Raw genomic sequence first — 26,709 nt, 5'->3', positions numbered from 1 at the left:
AGAGTGATCTAGTTTTTCCACACCCTCACTAGCATTTGGTGGTGTCACTATTTTTTATTTTAGCTATTTTGATAGATGTGTAGTGGTATATATTATTGTGGTTTTAGTTTACATTACCCTCATGGCTAGTGATGGTGGATATCTAATGGCTGATGATGTTGGATATCTTGTAATTTACATTACTCTAATGGCTGCTGATGTTGGTTTTAATTTACATCATTCTAATGGCAGATGATGTTGGATGTGCTTATTTGCCATCTGTCTGTCTTTTTGGCAAAATGTCTCTTCATGTTCCTTTGATGTCTCTTCATGTTTGCCTATGTTCCAATTGAAAAATTTTTGGGTTTTTTATTTTGTTCTTGAGTTTCTGAAAATGCCTTATACATTCTATATTAGTTCTTTGTTTGAATATATGGTTTGCAAATATTTTCTCCCTCTCTCTAGCTTGTCTTTTCAGCTTCTTAGATAACAGGACTTTTTTCCAAAGGCAAAGTTTTTAATTTTGGTGAAATTCAACTTACCAGTTTTTTTTAAAAAGTATTTTGCTTTTCGTGTAAAGTCTAAGAACTCTTTACCTAAATAAAGAGCCTAAAAATGTTCTTCTATTACTTTTTCTTTATAAGTCTTTTGTTTTATGTTTAAGTCTGTGATGCATTCAAGTTAAATTTTATATCAGGTGTGAGAATTGCTTGTCAATGTCCAATTGCTTCAGCATAGTTTGTTGGAAATGCTAAATTTCCTCTATTGAATGGCTTTTGTGCCTTTGTCAAAAATCAGGTGGGCATGTTTGGGGTCTGTTTCTGGGTTCTCTGTTCTGAATCACGTATGCAGTACAATCTTGATTACTGTAGTTATATAAAGTTTTGAAATAGGGTAAATTGATTCCTCTGATTTGATGATTCCTTTTCAGAATTGTTTTAGCTATTTTAATTCCTCCACTCCTTTTTGGGAGTTTTTAAATTATGAATTCATGGGGTGCCTAGGTGGCTCAGTTGGTTGAGTGGGCGACTTTGGCTCAGGTCATGATCTCACGGTTTGTGAGTTCAAGCCCTGTGTTGGGCTCTGTGCTGACAGTGCAGAGCCTGCTTTGGATTCTCTGTTTCCCTCTCTCTCTGTCCCTCCTCTGCTTGCACTCACTCTCTCTCTCAAAAGTGAACAAACATTTAAAAAATAAATAAATTAGGGGCTCCTGGGTGGCTCAGTCAGTTAAGTGTCCGACTTCAGCTCAGGTCATGACCTCAGCATTCGCGAGTTCGAGCCCGCGCCCCACATCAGTCTCAGTGCTGACAGCTTAAATCCTGGAGCCTGCTTCCAATTCTGTGTGTGTCTCTTTCTCTGCTCCTCCCCAGCTTGCACTCTGTGTCTCAGAAATAAGTAAACATAAAAATTTAAATAAATAAATAAACAAACAAATAAATAAATTATAAATTCATTTTCCTCAATACATATAGGAATACATATATTATTTCATATTAAGTGGGTTGTGGTAGTTTGGGTTTCTTTGAGGAATTTGTTCATTTCATAGAAGTTGTCAAATTTATTCATGTAGAATTGTTCTTAATATTTCTTTATTATCCTTTTGATGTCTGCTGGGTCTGTAGTGATATCCCATTTTTTTCCTGATACTGTTGGTAGTTTACATATATATTTTTTGTCGATCCTACTGAAGTGAATTTTTTGTCACTTTTATTATCTTGGCAAAGAACCAGCTCTTCAGTTTACTATTTTCTCTACTGTTTTTGCATTTTAATATTCATTGGTTTCTGCTCTTATCTTGATTATTTCCTTCCTTCCGCTTGCTTTGGGTTTATTTTGTTTCTTTGTAGGTCCTTGAGCGGGGAGCTTAGATTATTGATTTCAGACTTTTCTTCTTCTTTTTTAGTTTATTTGTCTATTTTGAGAGAGAGAGAGAGAGAGAGAGAGCGCATGAACTAGAAGAGGTAGAGAGAGAGGGAGAGAGAGAATCTCAAGCAGGCTCTGTGCTCTCAGCATGGAGCCTGACGCAGGGCTCAATCCCACAAACTGAGAGACCATGACCTAAGCTGATACCAAGAGTTAGATGCTCAACCAACTAAACCACTCAGATGACCTCCTCCTTTCTAATGTATATATTTAGTGCTGTATATTTTCCTCTCAGCACTGATTTAGTTGTGTCCCACAAATGTTGATATGTTGTATTTTCATTTTCATCAGTTCAATGTATTTATTTCACTGAAATTTCCTTTTGACACATGGATTACTTAGCAGATTGTTATTTAGTGTCAGTGTTTGGAAATTTTACTGTTATCTTTCTGTTACTGATTTCTAGTTTGATTCCATTGTGATCAGAGAACACACTTTGTATGATTTCAACTCTTTTAAATTGATGATGTTTGTATTATAACTCAGGATTTGGTCTATCTTGGTATACATGCTGTGGGCACTTGTAAAGAATGTATATCCTGCAGTTGTTGGGCAGAGTGTTCTAGAAATTATAATTAGATCCTGTTGGTTGTTGATGGTGATGAGTTCTTCTATGTCCTGCTGATTTGCTGTTGAAAATCATTTTCGAGGCGCCTGGGTAGCTTGGTGGGTTAAGTGTCTGACTTCAGCTCAGGTCATGATGTCATGGTCCGTGGGTTCGAGCCCTGCATTGGGCTCTGTGTTGACAGCTCAGATCCTGGAGCCTGCTTCGGATTCTGTGTGTCTCTCTCTCTGCCCCACCCCCACTCACTCTCTGTCTCTCAAAAAATAAATAAATAAACATTAAAAAAAAACTTAAAAAAAAGGAAAATCAATTTCAACCAATTGTTGAAAGAATGGTGTTAAATTTCTCAACCATAATTCTTAAGTTGTTTATTTCTCCTTTCAATTTTATCAGTTTTTGCTTCACATATGCTGCAGTTCTGGTGTTTGGTGCATATACACTTAGGATTTCCAAGTCTTGTTGGAGTGACCCTGTTATCATTATGTAGTATCCCTCTCTGTCTCTGGTCATTTTATTTTCTCTGAAGTCTACGTTATCGGATATTAATATAACCACTCCTGCTTTCCTTTGATAATATTTGTCTGATGTATCTTCTTCCATCCTCTTACTTGAATATACCTTCCTATATTGCTGTATTTGAAATGAGTTTCTTGTAGATAACATATTCTTAAGTAACACTTTTAAATATGCTCTGCCATTCACTATCTTTTAATTGGTTTATTTAGATTGTTTGCACTTAATGGATTTATTGATATGTTAGGGCTTACGTCAACTTTTATTTTTTTGTCATTATTCTCTGTTTTCTTTTGTTTTTTCTTTTTTTTTTTTTTTTTGCTTTTCAGTGGGTTATCTGAACATTTTTTAGAATTCCATTTTGACTTATTCATAGTGTTTTTGGGTGTATCTTTTTGTATAGCTTTCTTTTGGTGGTTGCTCTAAATACTATATTGTGTATCTACATAGTTTATCACAGCCTACTGCTATTTTCTTTTTACCAATTCAAATGAAGTGTAGAAACCTTACCTCCCTTTACCTTTCTCCATTTATAATATACTTGTCTTAAATAGTTCATCTACATACATTTGGAACCAAATCAAACAGTCCTGTTAATTTTGCTTCACCATCAAACATAATTTAGAAAACTCCAAAGGAAGATAAAAGTCTATTGCATTTATCTTTTTTTTGTTTGTTTACTGTCTCTTCCTTCTTGATGTTCCACAGTTTCTTTTCTGTTAGAGAACTTTCTTTAGCTGTTCTTTCAGAGTGGGTCTTTTAGCTACAGCTTTTCTTGGTTTTCCTTCTTCTGAGAGTGTCTTCATTTCTCCATTCCTTCCTAAAGTATGTTTTTTCAAGGTATAGGGTTCTGTATTCACAGTTGTTTTCTCTCGGCACTTGAAAAATCTTGTTCCCCCTTCCATATTCTCAGATGAGAAGACTACTGTTGTGTGAATTGCTTTTCCCCTGTAGGTAAAGTGTTGTTTCTCTCTTGCTGCTTTCAAAATATTTTCTTGTCTTTTGTTTTCAGAAGTTTAATGATGATGTGTGTTGGCATAGATTTCTTTGGCTTTATCCTGGTTGGGGTTCACTCAGCTTCTGAACTTGTAGGTTCTGTCTCTTGCCAAATTTGAGAAGTTTTCTCAGCCATTATTTCTTCAAGTACTTTTCTAGCTCCTCCTTCTTTCTCTTTTCCTTCAAGACTCTGCTGACATGAATGTTAGATTTTTCTAACAGGTTCCTGAGGTTCTCTTCATTTTCTTTTTAATCTATTTTCTCTCTATTCAGATGGGTAGCTTTTATTCTTCTGTCTTCCAGTTCACTGTTTCTTTCCTCTGTTCCATCCATTCTGCTGTGGAGCCCTTCCAATGAGCTTTTTATTGTAGTTATTACATTTTTGTTTGTTTGAAGTTTCAATTTCATTTTTCTTTAGGTCATCTGGTTTTACACTTAAACTTTCTTTTTCTTTCTAACTTTTTAACTTGTTTCATTTGAAATGTATTCATAATTGCAATACAAGAAGCAATTTATAGAAGCAGTTTATAATGGCTGCTATAAAATCTTTGTCAGGTAATCCTAAAATCTCTTGTCATCTCATTACTGGCAGCTGTTGATTGTTATTTTTTACTGAGTTTGAGATTTTTCTGCTTATTGGTATGACAAGTGATTTCAATTGAAACTCAGTTATTTTCATATTATTTTATGAGACTCTGGATTTTACTGAAACCCTGTTTTAAACTGGCTTTCTTGGGCCTTCAGCAGGAGAAAGCGTGAGCATTGCCTCATTACTGTTTAGGTGGAGGCAGACGTGCAGGTCCCCTACTCAGCCTGTGTTGACACTTGAGGGGTGTCATTCTTGCTCACTATTATCACTGCTCATTATTAAGCATTATTGCTGGACAGGGGTGGAGGTTCTCCTTTGACACCACAGGCAGGGTGGCCTCATTATCACTAGGCTATAATGAAAGTCCTGACACCACCACCACCCCACTGCGGGTATTTGGGCACCTTATTACAGCCTCACAAGGGTAGAAGTCTAGGCTCCCCACCTGGGAGGTTGGGTCACATTTTTTGTGTGTGCAAGGTTTAGCTGGAGCACAGTGTTTTGTTTTGTTTTGTTTTAATTTTTTTTTAATGTTTATTTATTTTTGAGACAGAGAGAGACACAGCATGAGCAGGGAAGGGGCAGAGAGAGAGAGGGAGACACAGAATGTGAAGCAGGCTCCAGGCTCTGAGCTGTCGGTACAGAGCCCGACGCAGGGCTCGAACTCACGAACCGTGAGATCATGACCTGAGCCGAAGTTGGACGCTTAACCGACTCAGCCACCCAGGCGCCGCTGGAGCACAGTGTTTATTACTTTAAAAGTTTACTACCTTGCAAGGCTGCCCCTTTCCAAAGCAGGCTTTTGTTGGGGGTATTTAACATACAAAGAAATAAGAACAACTCACCACTGTGTTGTTCCATGTGTCCTGAGGTCTCTAACTAGTCTGCCTTCTCCTTCCTCTCACAGTGTCACATTTGTTTAATATCTGACGTCCAGGGTTTCATTTTTACTTAGTAGGAAAAACGAGAGTAAGTGCATCCACTTCATCTCCCTGGAAGCTGGAAGTCCTGGAGCTTTAGTTTTAGTCAGCTTGGTTTTCAAGCTCAATATTGTACGAACACGCAGTACCACTTAACAAACCAGAAGGACACCAAACCACCTGCAGGAAACATTTGTTTCTTGGGTTTATGCAAGAGGAAAAGTGTCTACCACGTGCTTGGTACTTTATGCATAATTTCACTTAATCCTCAAAAATAATGCTACAGGGAGGGTATTATTAACCCTATTTTGCAGAGGTGAGAACTGAAGTTTAGAGAAATTAAGTAACTTGTTCCAGATCTCACAATTTAGTAATTTGCTGACATTTTTCTTCCACCACATGCCTCACTCAGCTTGTTAACTCAGCCAGGACAGAGATGATCTTTCCTGCTTCTTTTGCGTATGCATACCTAATAAATCCCATGCAACTCCACATCAGTTTTCAGTTAGGTGAACCGTATTCTTATAGGTGTGGTTTTTGTGTATAAATATAAATACACCTGCATAGTTAGAGAGGAGTCCTATACTAACAGTAGGAAACTAATAAATACCTATTGGATCAAATCAGTGAGAGAACCCACCATGTTAGTGTGTTCCAGTATTGCTATGTAAGTTGTGCCTGCAATGTAATAGACTGATTTCATAAGTAAATACATATGTAAAAAATCATAAGTAAAAGAAGTCATTGCCACTTTTCATAGGAATGCTCACATTTTGGGGAAAGGAGACATTTCTTTAAGAACTTAAAAACATTTGTCTGCTAGCAGAATATCCAAGTGATATTCTTTGGGTTTTGAAGAATTATTGCTCCATTTAAGGTTAATAAGCTGATAATAATTGTCGAACACGATCATTTCTGAGTTAGGCATTGCAAGCCTTATTTTAGTGTGAATTAATTGTGGCAAAATTATTTTTGAGGGGCTTTGGACACATTACTGATTTTAGACCTATTTCCTGTCTCTGAAATTTGACTTAAAGAAATCATCCTCATCTCTTTATTCCCTTTTATTTCCCCCCATTTTTTTCCCTCAATATTTGGCAATACTTGAATTCCTTGGAGAGTTTCAACTTTGAGACAGCTATGAATAATTCAAGTTTAATCCTGCATTCATACCTTTTCAAGTTCAAAATCTGACATCTTTTTTTTTTTTCTGTTTATGAACCACAGGAGTGTTTGGTACAAGATAGTGATTGAAAAGAAAGACTGCTAAAAGAGATGTGGTATGTGATGTATTATTTATGTGTTGAAAACATAGATGGGATTACATGTATGATAGTAACGTTTTCGGTTCTCAAGTTTTAATAATACTTGATCCCTGCTGAGTTTAGAGGAAGAGAATGGCCTTTGCTGGTATACTGTCAGGGTCGGGCATTGTGCTGACCTTCTAAGAGTGTCAACTCAGCCATCATTATCCCTAGTTTACCAGTTAGGAAATGGGGGTTGCGGGGGATTTGTGAGAGGCTAAATAACTCTGTGGTAGAGCTGGGATTGAACCTAAGTCTTTCAGACCCTGAAACTGATACACTTTCCAGGATACATTCCCCACGCCAAGCTGGAAAATCCTCTTATGCTGAAAACCAAAGAAATTGACTTAACCTCTTGCGTTCTGAAGAAGACCTACTAAAAATTCATCTCCTAGGCTAGTGCCAGCAACTGGATTCCATCTGTTCATCATTTCTCCAACCATTTATTGTATTCCTTTTAGCCCAGAGCTTTGCAGTTATGACCACATATCAGATCATTGGGCAGGTGTTTTTGTTTTTTGGGGTTTTTTAATTATGTCAGGCTCCATCTCACAGAGGTTCTGATTTTTGGCCCGAGATGGGGCCCAGACAGCTATTTCTAAAGTCCCCAGGTGACTCTGATATGCAGCCAGGATCGACACCTTGCAGTCTCCTTGCTTCCTGTAATCTGTAAGGTCACTTTCTGTGATGGTCAAATCTCATGTGTCTATTTGATTGGGCTGTGAGGTGCCCAGACATTTGGTCAAATATTTATTCTAGGTGTGTTTGTAAGGGTGTTTCGGAATGAGATTAACATTTGAATCAGTGGACTGAATAAAGCAGATTGCCCTCCCTGATATGAGTGGCCATCTACAATTAGTCAAAGACCTGAATAGAAGAAAAAGGCTGACCCTCTTGGGAATAACTGGGTCCTTCTGTCTGACTGCCTTGAGCTGGAACCTTGGTCTCTTCCTGCCTTTGACTGAACTGAAACACTGGTGTTTCTTGGGTCTCAACTGGCTTTCAGTCTAACATCATCAGCTCTCCTGGGTTATAGCTTGCCAAAGGCCAGTCTTGGGACTTCTCAGCCTCTATAATTACACAAGCCAATTCCTTATAATAAATCTCTCTATACACATATGCATATCATATTTTAACTAAGACTTCTTGACACCTTTTCCGTCTCTGAGATTTTTCATACTTTATGTCCTTCTAGATATCATAAGGAAAGCTTTTTTGAAAAGGGGTTGGATGGACATTTCTTTAACATTCTTTAACGTTCCACCTCAATATTGATGCTGGGGATGCAGTTCAGCCACAGGAAACTCACATTCCTGCCCCTGTGCTTCCCTCAACCAGCTTCATCTGATTCTTGGCCTCTACACTTATGTTCTTCCAGCAGAAGCAGCTGTGAAATCAAGGAACACAATACCTTGCTATCAAAACACAGCCTAGATAAAGTGGCCTCAACACAGGAAGAGCAGCCTGGGGGTTAAAGGCACCTTATGGTACCTATTGTGTTTTTTTTTTTTTTTTTTGTCATTTGTTTGTTTATTAAATGTAATTTATTGTCAAATTGGTTTCCATGCAACACCCAGTGCTCATCCCAACAGGTGTCCTCCTCAATGCCCATCACCCACTTTCCCCTCTCCCCCAACCCCCATCAACCCTCAGTTATGGTACCCGTTGTTAACGCACACTAGTTGTCCCTTCTGGTGGTCTGGATCAGTCTGCTCAGAGTGTTGGCCAGATGCTCAAAGCTGAACTTGGCATCTAGAGTCCAACACTGAGTGGGGAGGTGACTACCCAGAGATACAAGAGCAAAATGAACCAAAGAGGGGTACAGGCCAATCCTAGAGAGCACTGAGGGCCAGGCTAGTGTCCCATGCCAGTCCAAGGGGCAAGCAGGGAGCCAGAGAGGGAAGGAAAGTCGAAGGTCAGAGCCCAGTAGATGTAGCCAGAGGAGAATAGGATGGGGTGGGGTGAGAGGCAGATGGGAAGGTAAACCAGATGTTCCCATCATTGCATATCTGATTCATTCATATTGACTGCCAGCCATATGGCCATGAATAAATCAGTTTGGTTGAAAGTCCTGTGTTGGAATGGCTATTTTTTTTAAGTTTTTATTTATTTTGGAAGAGAGAGAGAGAGAGAGTGAGTGAGTGCAGAGTAGAGGAGGGGCAGAGAGAGAGGGAGAGAGAGAATCCCAAGCTCACTCCTTCAGCGCGGAGCCTGATGTGGAGCTTGATCTCATGAACCATGAGATCATGACCTGAGCGAAAACCAAGAGTCAGACGCTTAACCAACTGATGCTCAGGCACTCCTGAGTGGCTACTTTTTCATTCAATTTTTACAACCCGTCCTTAGTTCCACTTTATATTAAGATGTGGCTCCATCTGTCTTTTGAATATTTCATTTTATTCAGTAACACAAGTTCATGACTTGGTAAAAAAAAAAAAAAAAAGCCTTGGTTTATAACACCATAAGCCAGTGCCTCATAAATTTCTATCACACTGATCATATCTTTAAATATATGAAAGGCACTTTGGGATTCCTTATTGTTAGAGTAAATTTTAATTTATTTTAGTATCTTGTAAATCTCTAGCAGAGGAGTGATATTCTTGTTTTATCATTTGCTTCTCTCCTCCCCCCTTTTTCCAAACTTTGAAAAACAATTGCTAATAAACAGAGCCATAGGAATTATTCTGGTTCAAGGGGATAAACGGATTTTGAGAGATCAGAAGTCACAGAAGTTTATCTAGGGTTGCATTCATGACTATATCCTACCAGCACATCAGGGCTGCCATGTATGAAGATAAAAGCATCAGAGTTTCCATTTCGTGCTTAATTTTCAGATGGTTTTGCTATTCTCATTTACCTAAAGTAAATTTAAAAACCCAACTAGGAATACATTTGGGGAAAAAAAGGAAGATGCCCTGGGTTGGATCTTGGAGTCCTTCCAATTCTATAGCAGCAAAAGAAAACCCCTTCCAACCCCTCCCCCCCCCCCCTTTTTTAGAACCATAGGTATGTGAGAACAAAATGTAACCATCCCTTTTTCATGTTTGCTTGACTTCAGGGGAATGAGAAGGCTGCCCAGGGACCTGGCAAAATTGGGACCATAGAGAGTATGGACATTTTAGATTTGAAAAGATAACTTGTCTTTTAGTTTTGTCCAAGCGGGATACTTTTGTCAGCTCCCCACTTTGGTTAGCTAATGGAAATACAACTTTTTAATCTTTTTGTCTCCGTTTATCTTTTGGATTGAAATTTCCAGCAGAAATTAGGTTGATAGGTTTTCATTCCAAGCTGTTTTTTCAGAAATTTGGATAGTAAAGAGTCACTGAAGGCAAAAGAAAATACTCTTTGCTTCATATTCTGTTGTTTTATGCATTTTTATAAGTGTTATTAGCACACGCAGTGCTGTATTGGAAGGTTTGGCAAATGGGTGCTGTTAGTCTGGATTTTCCCACTCTGGGCATCAGAATCTTGTCTTTTGTAGGCACCTGTGTCTACCCAGGTCATATGTTTATTTACAACAACCTCTGAAAGGTTGTTTTTTTTTTTTAAACTCAGGGTCTGTACGAAGACAACAAAGGAATTTCTTGGGAGTGATTAAAAACACACCCTCTGATAAGTAAGGACCTTATACAACTTGCGTAGATACCACAAACCATAAAGAAGAGAATGAGTTTTGCTATCAGTTGCTGGTTCCATATCCCTGAGGATTTGGTCACCCTTAGTGGGGCTCTGCTCCCGTCTGAGTCGTTTCTATCATGATCTTGTCTCACTTGGTCTGGTTTGCACTTCTTACCTCAAGGTCTTTCATAAGCTGGTTACACATAGCTGTTAGTCTTTGTTTCTTAAAGTTTAGCTCTTAAGAAGCAAGTATTTAAAAGTCCTTCAAGGATTAGCATTCTTCTGAATGCTAAGGCTACAGATGGGGAGTTGAAAAGTCCTTTTGAAGGGCAGAGTAACTTAACCCTTAAAGAAGTGAACATGGACTGCTCATCGTCAGAAGCACCAACACTATATAACACTATAGACTCTCCCCCAAATTGGCAACTCAGGCCATAGCTGTTTAATCACTTTGTGCCCAGTACACGTTTCCTGCTTTTGTGCACACCTAATCCACCAAGTTCTCCCACGCACACACCCGAAAGCAAGGAACAAACGTTCACTGCTGCCCATGATGGGGGATGGGGGTGGCAGTGGAATTGTGTCAGCCATGGAAATAGCCCTCATTCAACTACTGCTAAGACGGCAACTACTTTATTATGTGAAAGTAGAAGTTCTGGATCTTTTAGATTACAGGAGACGAGACATGGGCATCTTCTGTACCTCACTTCTGGTTCATCTTTGTGTCATCTGGCCAGGCTGTCATAAGTTCCCTCTTTCATACAGTTACATTGCAGCTTTGCTCCACCACAGTCTGCTAGGACATGATTCTGACTAGAATGGAATTACAGAATCACGCAACAAACCTGAAGGTGTCCTGAAGGTTGTTGAATATCCAACTCTCATTGTACAGGTGAGGAAACCATGAAGTGTGGTAAAGCAGCAGTTGGACTCAGAATGTATTAACTGCGCTTTCCAGTGTATAGTTCTTTCTGCTGGTGTAACATAGAGGAGGACTTTGTCAGAGCTAAGTGTTGAGTCTTTCAAGAAGCCACCCATCCCTTTCAGGCCACCTCGGGTCCTCTGAGTTCCAGACCATCATGTAACACAGCTAGTTTTCAGCCTTCCTGTCCCTGGACCCTGAAGAAAGAAGGTTTGAAGCCTGCTGTGAAGTCTTATGCAATATGATGTGGCCAGTGCCATGCCTCCAGGAATTATACAGAAGCAAGTATTTGAGTGTATTCCTTTGAGGTACTTTGTGGAGTATCTGTAAAGGATAAGATGGCCCAGCTTCATAAACAAGAACATTGAGATGCCTAGAGGATGCACAGTGGAGCTAAGCCAAGTGCTAGCATTGGCCCCACCCACGACACCTGGAGACTTTTGATCTGAGATCACAAAACACTGAGGACAAGTCCTTGGTGACAATTAGAAAGTATCTTTTCTGTCGATAATAATTGTACTTTCATGAGCAGCTAAGGCGCCAAGGACCATTTGGCTTTTTGAAAACCTGGTCTGTTTCCCTTGGAATAGGGGTTGAATCCCTGTAAGGAAGCCAAAGGTAACTGCATTGCTTTGAGTGGCGGAGTTACTGGAGATTTTACAGAGGAGTTATTTAAAAGGCCAGCTGGTGTGAGCTGGTTACAGATCTGAAGAACTATAATGCAAATACAAATATTTTATTTCACTCATGAATAACTAATTTTAGATACCTAAATACTAAGAAGGTTGAAGCAAGCCTGAGTGCAGATAGTATTGAAAAAAAGCACATGTTTGTGGCTCCTAGGTAAGAATTGTTGTTTCATGATTAGAAGACATTCATGTGCAAGATAGTCTACATTCCATTAGCCCCTGCCTCCAGAGGCTCTAATGAGATTGATGTTCCCATGTAGATAAATTCCAAGGAAATAAAATTCCATTAACTAATCTAGTCTTGGTTTCACTAGGAATAAAGAATTCATCTTAACAAAATAAGAAAGGAAAGTTTATTTTTCAGGAAGCTGAAACCATATGTTCCCAGATGCTGCCTTGCTACAAAACTTGGGGAAAGAAGGTTGAGGCTATTTCTTTGCGGGGGGGGGGGGGGGGGGAACATTCAAATTGTTATTTCTTAAAACAGAACAACAAGCCCTCAAAAATAGTAAATGTTACCAGAACAATAATAAATAATGGCACAAATGCCCATCTTAAGAAACATGGTCAGTCACGTCTTCCATTGCGCAACAGACAGCCATGTGCTCAGGCATTTCTGTGATGATTGAAGACACATTCCGACAGTTATAAACATCCATCACAGATTCAAGTATGCAGCTCAGGATTCCAGAACCACAGTCTGCCAGTTGTTGACCATTAGTGACATACCAAATATTACTGAGATCTCTGCAAGATATCTGGGTTTGCACGAAACAGCTGAAATACTACTCAGAATAAGAAAGTACCTGGGGTGAAATAACCCTTCAGGAAGCCTAATAAAAGAAGAAAGGAAATGTGCCATTTAAAGCTAAAATTGCTTTCCTGAAGCATGGTCAAATCATACATGAAACACAATGGCCTTTCCATGCCAGAGGAGTAATAGCTCATTTCCCCTGCACGCCCTGGACTCTCTTTTCCCTTAAGTTTTATTACATGCTTAACTATACATTATTGGTTATTCCAAGTGCACGAACTTATGACAGATCAGAAGGATCTATTCATTCTAGAAACTGTTGAACACTCAGTTGGTGTGATTTAAACTGAAAGTTGCTCCACTCTTAGAGCACACCAGTGCTTCATTATCCAGTACCCAGAGATTATCCAGATTAGACTTTATGTGTGCCCTTTCTAGCTTCTAGATATCCACTTGCCACTGTCTTTTTGCAGTTTTACTCCTCCCAAGCACTACCTCAGTCTGCACTGAGGACGCAAATGGAGATGAAAAGGGTTAACCACTTAAACAAAGAGAGAGCTGAAAGTCTAGCTGAAACTGTGTCTTGGGACTTTCTATAGACTCTGAATAAATATAGCCTCTCCAGTCATTGCCCCCCCCCATGTCCACCCTTTAACAAGGGTTGTCTGAGGACTGAGCCAAGAACCGGGGTCTGTTATAGGTTGGGCTAGTCCCAAGCAAACTGTGAAACAGATGAAAATTAATTTCCCAAGTGCTCTACCATGGTTCCCACCACACATCTGCCCCAGTGCTTCCTTCCAGGTACTCACTGTCAGTCTGAATTTCAAAACCCTGCTTAACTGGCAACAGCCAAGTCTAGTTCTGCCCCCACAGTGTCTACATGTTAACCAGGATTAAAACTCAAGCAAACAGCCTGCCAGAGAGACTTAGAGAAAGCTCCAAAAGAAGGTAGAGGCCATGTGTGTTCTATTCATGTGTATATCCCCAGGGCTTGACCCTTAGGAGGAATTCAATAAATATTTGCTAAATGGACAAATAAATTAGTAAATGACATGACATGGATAGCAGAGCATGGCCTGCCATTGGGGAGAGTTTGACAGAAAGGACTCCCAACTAGTAGGAACAGCTATAGGGGCACAGAGCTGCCCACCTGGGACTGAGAAGTACCTTTACTTCCTCCCTTCCTTCCTTCCTTCTTCCTTCCTTCCTTCCTTCCTTCCTTCCTTCCTTCCTTCCTTCCTCCTTCCTTCCTTCCTTCCTTCCTTCCTTCCTTCCTTCCTTCCTTCCTTCCTTCCTTTCTTTCTTCCTTCCTTTCTTTCTTTCTTTCCTTCTTTATGTTTATTTTTAAGAGAGAGAGAGAGAGAGAGTGAGAGCATGAGTGGGGGAGTGGCAGAGAGAGAGGGAGGCACAGAATCTGAAGGAGTCTCCAGGCTCTGAGCTGTCCACACAGAGCCAGACGCAGGGCCCCAACTCACGGACCACGAGATCATGACCTGAGCTGAAGTCAGATGCTTAACTGCCTGAGCCACCCGGGTCCCCCGAGAAGTATCTTTTCAACTAAGTTGCTCTCCTGGCTCATTTCCCTGTCACACACCCCAGGTCTCTAGTGCTGGTGGTCCCCACCCCAGTCATCTGAAATTCAGTCCTGAGACAGGGTGGAAAATGTCCTCAACCTCAGACTCCATTGTGCATTTTCTGGGATGGCATTTTGGGTTTGTTTTTGTGTGTTGTCTTTTGTTGGTTTATTTGGTTGGTTTTGCTTTTTTATAAATAGTGCCTCGAACTGCTGATAAAGTAGCCTGGTATACATGGGTGGCCCTCAACTGCTTGGCATTATTTGGACCTGCTTTGTTTACTTACATTGATCTTAACAAGATCAGAAGAATTTGGATATGTTTGGGTTAGGATTTAGGTCTGGATACTACATATAGGCCAGCTTTTAATTCCTTCTTTTCTTCTTGTATTAAGTCCATGGGCACTTAGAATCACCTAGTGCAAAAAGAGGCAGCACGTAGAACTTGAGGTCAAAGCTGTCAGCTTACATGTTCCCCCCATTCCAGAAAAGACTAGAGATTCTGGATGTCTCAATCCACAGCCTCAGTTGGCTTCAGTGCTGGTTTTCTTCTTGTTCTTTATAATAACTGACTTCTTTGAACTTCATTACAGATGCCAGTGAATCAGAGAGTTCATTGGAGAAGCTAACTTAGAGTTAACTTATGGTTAACTAACTCCTCTAACTCTTGCACAGTTTGAATCTGCTTTTCCCATCGATAGAATTTTCCTGTGACTGACCCTGCTAAGTTGCTAAGTCAGCTTCCCCACCCTTCCCCCAGACTCCCTCTCTTGTATCAGGCCCACTAAATGCACAGAGATGCTTCTGCCGTCAGAGAGAGAGGCCTGTGCACGGAGGGGAGACCTGGCTCAGAAGGGCATTGGAGAAAAGTCTTCACTGGCAACATTGGAGAAATGCGCTGATCTTGTGCTTTTACCGTAGAAGTGGGTGGAAAGGGGAATTTGTGGCTAGTTCCTTTCATCTTGTTGGTGGTTGCTTTTCTTGGATAAAGTAGCAACATTCCTCAAAAACTAGAAATCACGACCCTTCGGATTGAAAATGTATATAGCAGCTCTAATTTTTCAAACCTAGAATGGGGTGACAAAATCAATTTACGGAAGGTGTTAAGACCGTAGGTGTTATTATTGCGGAAGGTAAGGCAATGTGGGCTAATGGAAGGAGGAACAGCATGCCTTTTGCTGCTATCTTGTAGCTCCCATGCTTTTTTTGAAGTGCCCATGGAGGAAAGATGAGTGAAGACAGACCCTGTTTTTTTGTTTTGTTTTGTTTTGTTTTGTTTTGTTTTGTTTTGTTTGTTTTAAGCCTAGAAAGTTAGGTCGTATACTTTACCTGCTTCCCTTTGGAGGCATTTAAGACTTTTGGACATACATGGTATCTGTAACTTCCTTTCTCTTGCTAGGAAGTGCTCTGAACCAGAAATGATGTAGATGTGGAGTCAGCTGTGAAATTCTCATGTTTCTGGTGGCTATAAAACCCACTGCATTTTTTCCTGGCTGGGTGACATGGTATTAACCCTAAGTGAAAGAGTGGGCCAATCTTTAGACTTTTGTCTCCAAGTCCTCAAAGGCAGAGAGTACTCCATGCTTGGTTACTGGTACCTAGTTGAATGGATTTGACAGTTGTATTGTCTAGTTTTAACCTCCATTAAATGAACATATGACTTTAAAAGACCCCTGTAGGGGCATCTGGGTGGCTCAGTCAGTTAAGTGTCTGACTTCGACTCAGGTCATGATATCACAGTTCGTGGGTTTGGGGCCCACATCAGGCTCTATGCTGACAGGTTATGTGGAGCCTGCTTTGGATTCTGTGTCTCCCTCTCTCTCTGCTCCTCCCCTGCCCACATGCTTGCACATGGTCTCGCTCTCGCTCTCTCTCAAAAATAAACATTAAAAAAATAAATAAAAATAAAAGACTCCTATAAAGGAACCATGGATTAAAGATAGCATTCTATCAGCACATCCCTGAGAGAACCAAATAGACAAAAATTGAACACAGGAAACACTTCTCCTATGCCTCCCAAAAATGGTTTGCCAATCACATTATAAGGTGACAGTGTTACAGGGTAGACACAGTGACAGTCTCTTGTGATTTGCCAAGCATTAGCCAGAAAACCATCAAAATTATTAAAATGTCACTGGGGGATATGGATGAAAATTTACATGTGTAATTGTTACGATAGCTTTCACTCTAAGTGTATTTTGAACTATTAAGTAATTATGTGATAGCCTGCATCGATAATTTATCAGTTAACAAAGAATAAATAAAGTAATGAAGTTGGGGGTTCTGTGTTCGAATGCTTGGAACCCATTGAACTAGGAAATAGCACCTACTAAAGTTGGTGGTCAGAGTTTCGTGGTCTGTTCAAAGATAAGAGTGGCCACAGAGGACAGGCCTGCCTGCAAAATCTGAGGGGTGATAGAGGCCACTGACAAGAAGTGGGAAGGCATATACAAACTAGGAGGACAGGAAATCTCCCTGTCATTCCAGAGGTATGCAGAACTAAGGACACAGCTTAAGAAAGTGGACACAAACTCACCAAAGCAACAAGTTCTGTCTGGCAGCTGGTTCTTGGGCAAACTGAGGATTATCAGCTCATCTGGCCAGATGGAGGCCCATCGGGTATGGCTAACTCATGCCAGCCTTGTCATCCAGCCCTCTATGGGACTCAGCATTCAGCAAACACAAAAGTATATGGTAGGGTTTTGTGTTTTTTTTTTTTTTTAATGCTTATTTTTGAGAGACAGAGCGTGTGAGCAGGGGAGGGGCAGAGAGAGAGAAAATCCCAAGCAAACTCCATACTGTTAGCACAGAGCCCGATTCAGGGCTGAAACCCATGAACCGTGAGATCATGACCTGAGCCAAAGGTGGTCGCTTAACTGAGCCATCCAGATGCCCCATGGTAGGTTTTGATTAGAACCTTTGACCTCTTGCATTTAATCATCCTAGTGTGGCTTTTCCAGTTAAAGCAAATAAACTTTAGAGTTTCTGTCACTTTTTAAGGTCTCTGGAAAGAAAAGGCTTAGGAAAAGCTCTTGCCAGGGCTGCTGCATTCACTTGTGCAGGTTTGGCTCTGCAGAAGGGTTTCCAGAAGGGCTGATCTGCCTGGAGGGGCACCTTTTCCTAAGTCATGCAAAGACACTTATGTTGTCCTGCCATGGCTTTGCAGTCAATTTTGGCAGAATAGAGCCAAAAATCAGAAAAAAAGATCCAACAGGCAAAACACTAAGTCTAACGAATTTTCATCCTTCATCCCAGAGTGTGGCTTTATGTAGGCCCAGGTAACGTAGGTTCACATTGCCATCATCTTCAGTGTTGTTAGAGAAGCCACTTGAAATCAGATTAGGTGGTGCACAGAAGCCCAGTGTGAGAATTGTATTGCAGTCACCAGGAGCCACCCCAAAGACAGGGATAAAAAAAAAAAAAAAAGAGCACGTAGATTTCGTTTTGTGACCAAGACTTTTTGAGTTGCTGCACAAATGCCATTAGTTTCCAACAATTAACAAGCTGTGTGTTTCTCATTCTCATTAACTGCCGCCACTCTTTCCCAGACACACTTGCTTTAAGGTCTTCACCCACTGTGTGACTAAGAAGGGGAGTTAGTTGTGACCCAGACTAGAAGTGAAAGAGAGCTCACTGTAGGATGGGAAGGTGTTCTCTCCACATACAAAGCTGGGAGCCATGTAATCAAACCAGGCAGCACTGAGAGCCCAGCCCGCCTCCCTGGCAGCTCTTTTCATCACAGTGTGCTCTGGGTTACAGAAGACCTGTAAAACTGCATAGTAATGGCTGATTCCTCAGCAGGAATAAACATGTGCTTTGAGTTTTCCAAATGAGTCAGACGCACGCTGTGAGATAAACACTGATAGCAAGCAGATGTGACGTGTGCTTTTCAAGAGGGACAGAGAGGGATCATGTGTTGGCATCTCCCACACTTTCTGAGATGATGGACTGACACTTAATGGGGTCTGGTCCCTTAACAAGAAACATTGGGTGATTTTCCCCCCTCATTCTTTCTTTCTGTAAGAGGAATCTACGTTTTAAGCCTTAAATGTAAACGTGTCCTGGCTCCAATTTGTCGGCTGACTCTAATCGCCTCGGAACTTATATAAACTCTAGGTGAGTAATTTCCCCAAGTACAGTGCCCCCTTGGAATGTGTGTGCTGTGAACTCAGATTAAACTTTTAACCTCACATTTTTCTGGGAAGGATTATGATCCATGTTTTTATTGTTTAAAAAGGGCAATCAGAAACTCAAAAAAGTCTAGTGCCCTTCCCGTGGTTGAGTCGGTACATCCTAACATGAGGCTTTGCCTTGTGCTGTGCGTGCCCAGGGATTGTGGACACATGTGGCCCCCTAAAATTGGGATATTGTGCCAGAATTGAAACCAGAAGGCACCAGCACTCTTGTGTTCCTTATGGCACTTCCAACTGAATTGTGAACTGTTTGTAGAGCCCTGTGCCCTCCCAACTCAACTGCAGAAACCCTGAGTGTCTTTTTGCTGATGCACGCCATGTCCCAGTTGCCAAGTGACATACATAACACATTCGTCAGCAGAGTAGGATATCTGAGACCAAGATTTCTGCTGCATTCTTGCACACCCTGCTTTCATTCACCTCCTCTCCTTCTTCCAACACTTGGGTCAGCAGATGCTAGGCTCTCCCCAAGTGTTTACAGAATTAGTCCCAGATGCCAAGCTCGAAGACAGAACATTTCTTTGCAACCTTGTCCCTGTCCCTGTACATATTAATCACGTGTTCAGATGTTTAACTGAGTCTGTTAGCCCTTTAATAGAGGGCTTTTTTTTTCTTTTAACTGAGTTGGCATTAATGTAGAAACAAGTGGGTTGGTTTATTCTCCCAGGAGTTTCTGGTTATTTGTACTTAATTTTTGTCTGAGGACTACCAGGAGGCAGCTGGCATGAGATCCTGGGAGCAACAATGGTCTGAGTATCAACCATTGGTTCTGCTGCCAGTTCATTGTGTAGCATTGGACAACTCAGTGTATCTGACAGGGGCTCGGCTTGCCCACTTGTAAAATGGAGGTGTTGGACTCCGTGGTCTTCCTGTTGAAACTGTAGTAGTCCTATTAGTTTTATTGTGAGGTTTCCAGGAAGGCAAACACCAAGCAAAAGGCAAAAATGGGAAAGCTCCAAGGCAGAAAGTTACTGCTTACTATATTAAAATTGCTCTGCAGTGCCCTTTGAATGTGTTTTGGTGCAAGACTCTTCTGTAAACAGTGTGATGCTATTTTCATGTTCTGTTTCATCATCCAGTGGATATTTTGGATTCTTGAACAAATGAGAAGTTATGCTGGCACTCAAAGGACAGGGGAGGCTGTGGTAGCATCATTTCCATCCCAGTGTTTGGAAAATTGATTGAATCATTGGTTGCTGGTGTTAGCTTTCCTCAACATTCATATGCATGTGTGCACCCTTGAGGCCCCCAGTATACCAGACTGCTTCCTACCTGCTCCCTTTACCTGGGCCCCTCTTCTCTGTCCCGTGGAATCAAAAAGCAGAATCAGGTGTAGCTTTTTTTTATATTTTGGGTTTGATGTTGTGGTGTTAGCATCACCAATACCAAACAGCTGGAATTTGACCAGGTAGCAAATGCCATAGGCAAGAGTCGTGGGGGGGAAAAAGCATCCCTGTATTCCTGTCTCCAGAAGAAATTTGGAGGATTGGGGTTTGCTCTGAGGAAAGACTGATGTAGCCAGTTATCTCAAACTCTGGAAGATACCAGCATGTGTACCTGTGCCTCCAGCAGCCACCACTGTGAAGCCCATGTGAATACTGAAATGCAGCTTGTTATCAAACTTCGTTACGAGTCTCCCAGGGGTCCCAGTTCTGGTTCTGGAGTATTCATTGACTTGTTACTTTTACAAACATTTGTTGAGCAGTTATTATTTATTTATATATATATATATAGAGAGAGAGAGATAGATAGATATAGATATATATAGCTGTGGTGAGGTGCTGGAGATACAAAGATAAATGCAAATTGCCTTCAAGGAGCTTATGATCTAGCAAAGGACCCAGGTGTATACCTAGTGTACTGGAGATAATATAAATGCTATCCTGGTGGCATGGATGAAAAGCCATACAGGAACAAAGACAGAAACTATGAGTTCTGCCAGGATCTCACTTGACTAAGAAACAGGCAAAGGGTCTTCCAGGCAGAGGAATCTCCATAGACAGATGGAGAACAACACAGAAGGGCACAGCATAGTCGAGGCATGATGCAGGTCAGTGTGACTGGGTCACAGAGTCATGGTAGAAAATGGCAAAAGACAAGGCTGGAAAGGCAGATGTGATCTGGCAGAGCCTTTCGGGGCCCACAAGTTAAATGCACATTTGTTCTTCAAAAATTTAGGAGAGTTTACAGAAATACACATAATAAACACATTAAGAAGAAATTAAACAGTAGAAAGTATGAGGGATGAGGATGGAAAAGACCATGAAAGTTAGTTGTTCATATACAGTTTATGTACAGTTAGTTGTTAGAGGTAGCACAAAAATTTGACTCTGCGCTTCCTAAAACCACAGCAAAAAGGGAAATAGGCACTTTCCTGTGCCCATATCAAGAAAGCCAGAGAAACAGGTTTGTGCTGGAACTAAGACCCAAGGGACATTTCTCCACTGATTCTCATCAAATGCTCAATGTGGAGATACAGTGGAAATATCTTCAACAACATTCTTACACTAGCAGTTTTTATAGAACTGTTTCTTATAATGTCCCTCACTGCAAGCCAATGGCATACTGCCAAAGTGTAATTCAGTAAAAGCAGCTCTACACCGGGCCAGAGCGGTTCAGCCTAAGCCTGCTGCTTTTTTGATCGTTTGGCTTGGTGTGCGGATACAATTTTGGGTATATAAAGGGATAGAAGTTCTTCGTATCTTTTAGGCAATCATCCATGAATATTATTTCTTACAACAGGACTCTTAAAAAGTATTGGACAGCAGACAGTGAACTTAAGCTTCTATTCATTGTCAACTCAAGAACAAAAGTTTGAACCTTGGGTTATGTAACACAGAAATCCTTTCCAAAGATGTTTAATCATAGAAGGAAAGTAACTGTCATCCTGGACTAATAGTGTAATCCATGGCTCAGCTCCAGCTGACCTGGAATTAGGACTGGGTTGCTAAAGTGAGTTCCCTGACCTGACAGCACGTGTCTTGCTGTGAACTCTAGGTTGAAGGTAGATGTATAAAGAGCCCTTACATTATACAAGTCAAGCTGTGAGCTGAGCATCTTTTGACATTAGCCCTTTTCCTTAGCAGCTGAAGCAATTGTGTGAAGCATAAACATAGATCCAACAGGCTGGTGTGTGTGTGGCATTCACCAAATAGCATGTAAACTAAAAGAGTGTAAATTTTACCACATATAAAACACACTTTCCATATATTTATGCAACATTGTACAATTTATAAAATAGATTTCCATCATTCTGACCCAGCATCTAATTTGAATTGCATAAAACTTTGAGCAGGACTGGTATGATTATCCCATAATACAGATGAGAAAACTAAAGGCTTGACCAAGTTGACATGGACATGGGGGAGGAGAGCAAGGGTCATAACCTGGGTCTTTTATTTTTTTCTTTCTTCCAAGGTATCTGACTTATCCAAAAGAATAGTGAGTTGTAGGTTATGATAACTGTGCTCAGCAGCCACCAGGCTATATACTGCCAATTGGAAAAAATTCCATGCACTGTGGGGATGGAAGTCTCCCTGCAGTTTAACCCAGAAAAAAATATCCACTCCTTAGGCAGAAATGCTAAAGCCATGCACTTCCTATTTCCTGTGCTCCCTGGATGGTCCCAGGTACTCATGGACCAGAGACCATCCAACGATTTGTTCTTTCGGTCTTCTATTTACTAAACATACAAAGTTTATTGCCACACATGAGTGTGTGGATGTGCATGTTCTCAGTATAATGTAAGATTAGTTCCAAAAACATTGTATAAACTTTAAGTAATCTTATCTGTTGATATTAAATGACGAGATCTTCCCAAAGGTACTTACTCACTATAGATGTAAGGATGAACTTGAACTCTGTATATTGTAATAATTGGTTTTCTGAGTACTCTACTTAAGTAAAAATAAACTCTTGCTGCCTCCTACCTACTTTTTCATTGAACATCCAAAGAGCTAACTTGTATCTAGTTACTTTGGTGTGCAGCAGGGAATTTGTGGTTGTAGGCTGTTTTCTCTTGGTTCCCCCCAAAAATACAAATAGGAAATAAAATTCAGACATCGATGGCACAGTGCACTAATTATAAACTACTGTCCCAAAAGGCAGAATCTCCTCCCAATCAACAAGAGTTCTTACAACAAGAGAGCCACAGGCACTCAAAAAGGTGATCTCAAGATAGCACTAAATATCTCCAGTTTATTGCCCAAGAGGAGATGGCAGATCTTAATATGGCATACTGCCTGTTAACTTATAACATGTTGTGTATTTGCTGAAAAATGGAGACACTTTTGCTGCAGTTACTTGCCAAAGATACCTCAAAGTAACCCCTCCCCAAATCAATCAGGGTAAAACATTCCAGAACGTCTTTCCCTATTCTCTTCTCTGTTTGGGCACACACATTACCACACACCCCTTTCCAGTTGGCATCCAGTTGGTACATACTCTTCAAATGAGAGAATGTATCATCTCCTAAGTCTTTTTCAATGTTCAAAACATTGGGAGTCTACAAGATGAAAGTAGGTACATACCCAAAGAGCTTTCTTCTCTCCAACCTCCCAAGTTGTTAGAGATGGAGTTCATGTTAAGTCAGTGGAAACAAGACTCTGTGACATCCAAACCTGAGACTGGTTTGGAAAAAGCCATTAAATGGCTCTGCAGTAAAACTGGAAATTCACACGAGAAAGAAAGGAAGGAAGGAAGAGAGAAAGAGTAGAACCAGTTCCCCATCAACACACAGCTTCCCTCAGCCACCTGCATGGTTACTTCCTAACAGATCCCAGTTTGCTGCTGTGGGGATGATGTCTGACCCACCAGTGTAGCAGGCAAGGACTGTCCTTGTGTCTTTGTGACCTGCTGCTGTACTGTGGCCAGGGCATTAGGAAAACAGGGCCTTCTTAAGTCTTTAGGATTATAATTCATGCACTAAAGGAGCCTTTGCCTTTGTTATCTTTTTAACCTTTAAGTACAGTAAAGGGTGATTTGCTAAATGATCTTTTGTGCCTTGAAATAGTTAATGGAACATTTCTGAAAATATCTGGGTCCTGGAAAGTAGTTTCTGCTTTGAAAGATTCTAATTCAACTTACTCATCTTGCCTCTTTTTCAAAAATAGCTCACAGGACAACAGGCGTAGGCCTGTTCCGTAACAAACCACCATTTGTGCAGCAGGACTGGCTTCCCTTCCCAGATTTTGAGAGCATCTGAGGCCTGCTCTTGGGAAATGCAGATGTGATTTGGAGCACTCTAGCCCCTTGCTGGGCAAAGCACTTACGGGTCCTGGGATAGGCCTCGGGTTGACATGGCATCCTGTGAAATTAGAGTCTGACATTGTGTTTGCTGTTTGTTTTTATTTATTTGTGCGTTTTTTTAAGGTTTACTTACTTTAGAGAGGGGCAAGGGCAGAGGATCTGAAGCAGGCTGTGCACTGACAGCAGAGAGCCCCACATGGGGCTTGCACCCACGAACTGTGAGATCATGACCTGAGCCGAAGTTAGGCACTTAACTGACTGAGCCACCCAGGTGCCCCTTTGTGCTTTTAGTGTTAAGGAAAAATTCCATCAGGATCTTATTGTTGGCCTTTCAGTTAGAATGAAAGCCAGTCATCAGAAAGCTGTAGATGAGGTCTGTGGATACCATGGCAGAAAATGGATTTGCATCTGTGGCCTGATCTGTGAGTGTGATTTTGACCACAGATGAGATTTCCACATCCATTGGCCGGGGTCAGGGCTGAACAATTTTTCAGAGGTGCTGTGCCAGGTTTTCAGCTCTGTTCTTCAGGCTTGAGTCTGTGGGTGGCATTTTGAGTGAGCTTGATTCTCTCGGGGAGTAGGTGGAGCAGAGGGGATGATTATTCTGAAGTAGTGGGAGAAGACCAGTGATGACCTTATTTTTGACCTTGTGGTTGGATTAAAGAATCCCCAAAGGGGCTTGCTGTTACAGTACCTTGGAGAGTTTCCACTTAAGTATATATGGCACTATGTCATTTTTAAAAATTGCTGCATAGTATTGTACAGCATGGCTGTGTGTGTGTGAAATGGATATAGGTATCTTTTCAAACATCCTTTCCTCATTCTGCCTGAAACAGCTTCCTTTTCAAAGTTACACTGGTTGGAAGTCTATCAATTATAAATTCAATATTGTCAATAAGCTCATCCTTTCAATTGTTAATACCCTTGGGAGAGTTGTGGCTAGTTGTTCTATTTTCACAATAAATTGTGAATCATACAGACAAGTTGTTTCTTTCTAACACCTGGCTTACATACTCACCAGGAGAGGAAATGTTTGTTATAGAAGGAAGAGGTCATCAGAATCCAGGGGCATTGGAGAGGGCAGCAAGTGAGGAAATGCCACTAGCTGATAGGCACAGTGAGTTCACCGGGAGCTGGGGGACAGGTAGATGGCATTTGGGAGAAAGAAGAGCAATGCAGAGATGGGGACAGGAGGACTCCAAAGTGATGGGGACAGGAGGACTCCAAACTTCTCCCTATGTTGAAAGTGTAAAGCAGACCCTGGCTTGGGACGAAAGGTGTGTGATCTCCCAAGTGTTCCTTGGCCTGAAGGAAAGGGAGCAGTAATGGTGAGTGAGAATTTTCTAAGCACAGTCAGTTATTACAATTACTGATGTGCCTGCTCCTCTTCAAGTGTCCCTGGGACTCTGATTTTGTGACAAAAGCTGGCTTCAGGGTCACATTAATTAGTTGGTAGCCCATCATTGCCAGGAATACCTCCCATTGTTTCTCCAGTGTTATCTCTATTTAGTCCATCCCTGTGACATACTGGCTCTTGGACATTGGCTGGCCACAAGTAGTTAATCAGTTCAGTAAGTTAAAGTTGAGGTTTACCACCTTCACTGGATGTATGCTTGGCATCTGGGGAGACCCACATACATATGTTTGAGTGAATCTCTTCATAAAAAGGCGGGTGGGGGCGCCTGGGTGACTCAGTCGGTTAAGCATCTGACTTTGGTTCAGGTCATGACCTCTTGGTTCATGAGTTTGAGTATTGCATTGGGTGAGCTCAAGCCCCACTTCAGGTGAGCATGAGCCCCACTTTGGGTGATCCCCGCTTCTCTCTCTCTCCCTCCCCCTTTCCCTCCCTCCCTCCCCCTCTGCCTCTAGTGGGATTCTTTCTCTCTGCGTGTGTCTCTCTTTCCCTCCCTCTCTCTCTGTGTGGGATTCTCTCTAGTGGGATTCTCTCTCTCTGTGTGTCTCTCCCTCCCTCTCTTGCTCTGCACCCCCACACATGCACTCTCTCTCTCAAAAAAAAAAAAAAAAAGGTAGGTGGCTAGTGCTAGCTCCTACTTGGAAGGCATGTGAGTGTGTGCAGTATTGATGGCGCCATGCTAATTAAGACTAATGGCCAAAAGAGCCATTGCTGATGACCCAATTAGGCAGATTTAGTTAGAGATTATACAGATAACTCTGGTTAAGACATCAATCTAGTTCAATTTTACAAGGCTTCCATTTAAAATGAGGTGGTATTTGACTATAATAAAATAGTGTAATAAGTAGTTTACTGTGTCTTGCCATTGTGGAAGCTGAGTGCTACTAACAGCCTTAAAAATTACCATTTTAGCTTGATTTGTTTCATGTCCCAATTATGTAGATGGCTTATTACCAAGTTCTTTTTGCTCATTACCCTCCTGTTGTCCAGCTGAGATTGTTTTACAGTTCCCTAGCCCCTTGACAAGAAGCTAGACATGAAGAAGGTGAAGCTCACATCTATCTGCCTAGCAGCAAATCTAGTAAAAGATTTTGTGGGGAAGATACTGAAACTATTGGCTGAAAACAGACCTATGTGTTCCCGCATGGATTACATTTTCCTTTGATTCCCTTAGATCCCCAATGTTGGAAAGAGCTAACAATTGGCTGAACTGAATATTTCTTGGTAGGATAAAAAGTAAACTCAGCAGGATTCTGCTTTATATGGCATTAATTTTGTTACATGTAAGGAAAAACAGTGATAAATCCAACAGGATTTTGAAGATTTTCAAATTACACATGATTTGTACAGTGATTACACTCATCAAAACAGTTTTTGCCTAATTCTGTAAATACTGTCAACAAAGTTTCTGAATTTTCTTAGAGTACATTATTTTTAAGAGCTATAAAAATAGTCATTTATAGTTGTATCTGAATCAATGGTGCTGAGATTGATAGTTCTCAAATATTGC

General features: G+C 41.0%; 1 protein-coding gene and 1 long non-coding RNA gene across 3 annotated transcripts in view; one reads left to right on the top strand and one right to left on the bottom strand.

Moving 5' to 3' along the window:
• The window catches only part of COLEC12 (collectin subfamily member 12), a 194,961-nt gene that overhangs the window by 88,608 nt on the left and 79,644 nt on the right, over window positions 1–26,709 (top strand). The gene's annotated exons all lie outside the window — the stretch shown is intronic.
• LOC131490315 (uncharacterized) overlaps window positions 23,433–26,709 on the bottom strand; it is a 36,188-nt gene continuing 32,911 nt past the window's right edge. Inside the window, exon 3 of the long non-coding RNA XR_009251036.1 lies at window positions 23,433–24,389. This is a non-coding gene — a long non-coding RNA (uncharacterized LOC131490315). The remainder of the gene's footprint in view (window positions 24,390–26,709) is intronic.

This window comes from Neofelis nebulosa, chromosome 11 (assembly GCF_028018385.1).
Source record: "Neofelis nebulosa isolate mNeoNeb1 chromosome 11, mNeoNeb1.pri, whole genome shotgun sequence".
NCBI classification, from domain to species: Eukaryota; Metazoa; Chordata; class Mammalia; order Carnivora; family Felidae; genus Neofelis; species Neofelis nebulosa.
The sequence above is the reverse complement of the archived record's forward strand: the minus strand, read 5'-3'. Positions and strand labels throughout refer to the sequence as shown.